We start from the raw sequence: 5,724 nt of genomic DNA on the forward strand, positions 1-5,724 counted from the left end.
AAGGTTTCCTGGTTCAAAGGCAGTGGTAAAAAGGTTGAGGCATTTTCAGCACAACCACCTTAAAAAGTGGCCGGGTGATCGGAGCCCCAGAATTCAGAATGCTGGCCTCAGAGGCGGCCCTGGCCCCAGAGGCCGGCTGGCACCACTGAAATGCCATTTCTCCCCTGGCATTTCACTTCGGACGCGGTGTTTAAGATGTCCTTAGTCTCAGGGCATTTTTAGACATTTCTTGGTGCCACTTTGTGCAAGAGTCGTAAGCCAGGGCCTTGGGGGTCTGCAGGATGGATGGGGCACAACCACCCACAAACACACGCGTGGCTCCCGGACTCAAACGTACCGTCGCGATGGAAAATAGAGAAAGAAATAGCTGCATTCTCCATTGTCGGTCATGTTTATTAAACTGAAAAAAAAAAAAAAGTCTTCTCTCTCAGATAGTATGAAAAGTGGGGGGCGAATGAATTTATTCCCCGTTAGAGAAGTGGACTAAAAAATAAAAATGTCATTAATAAATGCAATGACGCATTCTGATGCAAAGTGTTTCAAGCTGACGGCGGGGAAGCTTACAGTGGGCTCCCAGACCTCAGGCTGCAAATTCTCTAACAACTTTATTCATAAATGCCCGGCCTCCAGTTCAATCCGGCTCCCTTTGAGTATCTCCTGCAAATAAAAGGCCCCATTCTTCGGCTTCCCCCGGCTTTATTCGGAGTGAAAACACCACTTTGTGCTCACGTTGTGTTAAAATAACAGATTTGTGTTCGTTCCTGCAGGCTTCTGACGGGCGGGCGGAGGCAGACTATCTTCACTGCGGATGGCGAGGCGTCTTTTTGAGCAGGAGGCCGCGAGAAAGGGTCTCCGACAGGGAATCTTTGTCCTGGAATGCAAATGAGCCTCTGCCGAGGGCGCGGACAATGCCGGCCCAGTCTGCGCGGCTCACCCATCCATCTGCAGCTATTTTCTTAACCCGCTGTTTCTACATTCTTTCTCTCACACAAAATACTCGATGTTGACAGCTGTGAATTTTAAACAACCATTCTGTGTATGTTTTTCTAATTTTGTGTATTCGGATTGTTTCTCCATATTGGGCAGTTGGAAGCCGAGTACCTTCCGTTAGATTTCATGCTTTTCGCAAGTCATGGCGATTCTGATTGCTACACGAAGTGGAAATTAAGTGCGGCCCTAGCAGCACTGGGAGCGACCACGGAGCATCTGGAGCGACGACCAGGTTGCACGAGATGACACACGAAGGCGGTCCGGAAGCGTGATGTGGGAGCGATGCCCCACGCAGACACACGCTGGCGGCCCAGGAGATGAGTGCTCCTTTATGTCCGCCCCCGCTTATCTGTAAAATGGGCCAAAACGACCGTTTCAAAGGGCTGAAAATAAAGACCTCCCAATCCAGGCCATCGGCCCAGTTTCAGTTCCCCTTTGCGGCTCCACTTACATTGCCCGGCGGCCAAACTTCCTTCTGAGACAGAATGCGAAGCACGGGCGAGGGCTGTGCGGCAGGAAGGAGAACAAGAAGAGCTCTCAGGCTGCCGCCTGCGTTCTGAAGACGCTAGATTGGCGGCACGATTTTTTAATTTGTATATTTATTTATTTATGCCTTCGCCTCTTTGATGGGAGGAAGTTCACAACCCAAAACACACATGGCAGGACAAAAACTTGGGACAAAAAGGAAGGAGGTTGCCGGCAGGGCAAGCGTGAGGCTCATGACGTGTGCTGCCTTTGAAAGTTGGGACCTCAGAGGCTCCTGGCAGCAAGAGCAAAAGGGGAATGATGACCGATGACGACGCCCTACTTCACTTAAGCCTACGGTTTAAAAAGGTTTTGTTTTGTTTAGTTTTTTTTTTTTTTTTGGAATCTTCATTTTAAAATAAACTTTACACCCAGGGCTCTTCTTAAGGGGGCAATCAGAACAGAAGTTCAATGTCAACTTGAGAGCAGATGTAGTTGCAAAATTCTCGGAGCTAGAGGAACAAAGACAGACCAGTGGGGGTACCTGTCTATTGCCCATTCTGGTGGGGGGTTCACTGCCCCTGTCATGAGAAGGATTCGAGGCCACATCTAGGCTGGCCAGCGAAGAGGGCGGATGTTTGACGGCGCGTGTGCTGTGTGACTCCTTACCTTTGGCTAAATGAGCCCAGCATAAGTGAGCGTGTTTCTGGTCTCCCACTTCATACAAAGAGAGAGCTCTGCCGCCTGGAGGAGTATATGAATGTCATGATCCTTAGATGTCTCTGGACAGCGCTGTAATCATCGGGGCCTCCCCGAGGAGCTCGGTGGCTGACTGGAGTGTCTATGACTGCTCGGAGGACAGAAGCAGCAGAAGGGAGGGCCGAAGGCCTAACCTGCGCAAGTCTAACCTGTGATCACATCTAGAGTCAGGGCCATCCGACCTCGACACCGCTGGGGTCTGATGCTATTACTTTTTTTTTTTTTTTTTTAATTGTAAAATATTTATTTCTGCAGGATTTTAGAAGCCTTTTTCAGTTTCTGTCTTTTACTCTTCTGCATTGTTTGAACTTATTAGGACGCACGTTACTTTTATAATAAAAAAGAGGCTATGCTTACAATGCACTAAAACACAAGATTGATGAACAGGACCTCATCTAATTGGATCTTAAATATCTGGAACCGCTGAGCTCAGCTCACCCTTGGAGAGGAGCAGATGATAAGAAAACAGACTTGGAGAGTCTGTGATGGTTACAGATGGTTCGGGGTTCCAACAGAGTCACCCAGTCACACCCAGACTCTGGGATTTCTACTTCTACAGGACAATGGCCAACATGGGATCCTGAAGGCCTGTTGGCAACCCTGTTATCGAGAAAACAATTTTTTTAAAAAACTTGCTGGCAGGACACACAAGAAGGAAATACCCAAGCACAAAATTATTCAAAACTGGAATGAGTTGCGCAGAAAATTCTAGGTAATTTGACTAAATCCAAAGACGTTGCCTTCGACCTCGCAGGGTCTGTGCACACAGATGCTAGTTTCTCTTTCAATACCGAGTTTCTGCTTTTGTGGTAGTACCTAAACACATTCTCAGAGGACTTTGCAGCAGGAGTAAATTTTCAAGGCATTTTTTCTGGTTAGCCTTCACTTAACCAGAAAATCAGATTAATTGTGCATGAACTTCCATTTCCAGGACATAGTCTGACCCAAGGAATATGCAAATCTAGGTAAAAATAAGTCATGTTAAAATGGGGCTTACTTGTATTTGTTTTAGAGTGTGGAAGAATGAAAAAACAAGACAGTGAGGGCCCAGGGCCAAAGAAAATGCTATATTTAAATGTGAAGGGCTTTGTTTGGCCCCGATTTGAGTGTAGACACAGCTAGTCAGGAACAAGGAGGCCATTCAATCAATCCACCTGACATGCTGCTGTCGCTGGCCCGTGCTTTCCACAGGCACCGAGCTCAAAACCATCCTGAAAGAGGCTGTCTACTGAGAAGAGGTAACAGCTGCTCTGTGGCAATTAACCAGCAGTTTCTGTTGCTGAAGGAGATTATTTTGGATGGCGTAAAGAGATTCAAATAAAAATGTCAACATGCCCATTATAGATGAAAGTTAGAAAAACTTAAGTGGCCCTGAATTAATCACTATTTGACAGGAAGGCGCATAAACGAGTACTAAAAATCCCCCACAAATCTATTTTCCTGCTTTTTGGTAATTGTAAAGAAGCTCGTTGGGGGTGGGGAGGGCACTTCTTGGCTACAACCTTAATTCATCTTGGAGTGAAGATTTAATGACAAAGTTACAAGCCTTTAAAGGAGCATTTATTGAGGGGCTAATGAGAGTTACTAAGAACTCAAAAAAAAAAAAAAGAAAAAGAAAAAAAAAAGCAGCCACCAACACGAGACCTTTGAAAATACTAAAGAGAGGGGAGTTCATTAGTCTTTTTTTTCCCCTTCCCCTTTCTCAACAATGAATATTTCTGCTGTCAAACTTTCAGGAATGGATTGGTTTCCTTTCAAGTAACTGATGCAGATCTTGCTTCTGCATGGAGTCCAGACAACCTCTGCGAGGAGAAGCAGGAAATCACACCGTCAGAGGGAAGCTATGCATTCCTTCCTCCATGACTGGGTTGGCCCCTCACAACAGTGAATTTATGCTGCCGTTGCCAAAACGCCTCCGATTTCCATGCCCTCCCACGGCTAAGATAACGAAGGCTGCTTTCAGCCTCTGAGGGCTGCACTTATTTAAAACTCCAGCTACGCTGTAACAAAACCGGCTGCTGTCACCCCAAATAGAGCAAATGAGCCCCTGTCCTAAAGCATAAAGGGTAAGAGAGTTATTGAATGTCCCCCGTGGAGAAGGCCCCATTCGCCCTTACCCTCTCTTGGCAACTCCGCCCTGGAATCTTCTAGGCCCTCTCGCCTCCACTCACCCTCTGTCTCAGGGAGCACAGGAAGAAATAGCTGGGGCCAGTCTGTTCCAAACAGATCAAGTTTTCTTAAGTCAGGATTTTTTTTTTTTTAAAGAAAAAGTAGAAACGGAAAGGAACGCTGTGAAGAAAATGGAAACTGGCAAAGTGCTTTAACTTCAAATAGTCTTCTGGTCAGTGCCGGTGCATGAACGCAATGATCTTTTCTAAACATAAATATGACTGAACAGTTATAGGAAGTGGTAGAGTAAGGAGGGAAGCTAGAAACCCCCAGATGTAAAGCAGGTATCATGACCTCTGCTGGCTCAAGTCGGAGAGCAGACATTTCTTTTGGAGCCATTATCCCTAAGGAGTCTAGAAAGTGATCTGCAACATGCAATTAAACTGACATGTAAAAAACATGTTTATTTAAGAAGGTCTCTCGTTGTGGTTTATGCCTAGCCAAAACATACCACTTCTCTCTGGACAGAAAAGAAAGGCTTTGCAATAAAAGTGCCTGCGTTTGGAGAATCCACTTATTCAAATGCTGTTTTCTACAGCTGCATTAATCCGAGATCTGGGAGATGCTTCCTATTCCTACAATAACCCCCTGCTTGCAAAGGTTTATGCCCTGTGGCACAATACCAGTGGTTTAGCAGCCAGACTGCTAAATCTGAAAGAACTGTCTGCTTGGGGAAGGACTCACACTAATTCACCCTCATCGGGGCATGCGCGTACTTCTGAGAACATCTCTTTAAACACAGTCACATCCTGAAGGCTGCACATCACGTTTCCCCTCCTAGGGTTGACAAAATTCAATTGGCATAGTTTAAATGGATTTTTTTTTTTCAGAGCATGTAAGTAGTCTTCAGTTCCAAGGGTGAAGCTAGAATGGGGGCTGCTGGCTAAAGTCACAAGGGAGAAAACACACTTCGCTTTCCGACTTCAGGACGACGGCTGCTGGAACTAAGGATTCGAAGGGTGACTCACAATAATAAGAGTAACAGTAATTATATATATATGTGTTATCATAGTACCTTTCACATATTTACCAAATAATGGTGTAATGCTTTGTATCCATTATCTCAGGTCAATCAAGCAACATTATTTCAAGACAGGCACTATGACCCTCACTGTGTAGATGAGAATTCCAGAGCTCAAAGAGGTTAATGTGCCAAGTTCACACAGCTAGCACACTGAACAGGCAGAATTCAAACCAGAGCTGGCCTGAACCCAAAACTTTTCTCTTGATCACTATGCTAACCTCCCCCTTCAACTACTACCTGCATTCACCCTGGGAGACTTGGTAGCCACCCTTCTACCAACTCTGGCCTGCCCAGCCCATAACCCTGGGCCTCACAAG

General features: G+C 45.9%; 1 long non-coding RNA gene across 1 annotated transcript; it reads right to left on the bottom strand.

Moving 5' to 3' along the window:
* Positions 1-220: 220 nt before the first annotated feature.
* Positions 221-5,348, bottom strand: LOC118611334. Its single transcript, XR_004954209.1, has 3 exons — positions 2,125-5,348; positions 1,442-1,495; positions 221-1,339 (listed from the first exon to the last, which is right to left on the bottom strand). It is a non-coding gene; the product is annotated as an uncharacterized LOC118611334 (long non-coding RNA).
* Between the last annotated feature and the right edge of the window lie 376 nt (positions 5,349-5,724).

Source organism: Rousettus aegyptiacus, unplaced genomic scaffold, assembly GCF_014176215.1.
Source record: "Rousettus aegyptiacus isolate mRouAeg1 unplaced genomic scaffold, mRouAeg1.p scaffold_m13_p_14, whole genome shotgun sequence".
Taxonomy (NCBI): Eukaryota; Metazoa; Chordata; class Mammalia; order Chiroptera; family Pteropodidae; genus Rousettus; species Rousettus aegyptiacus.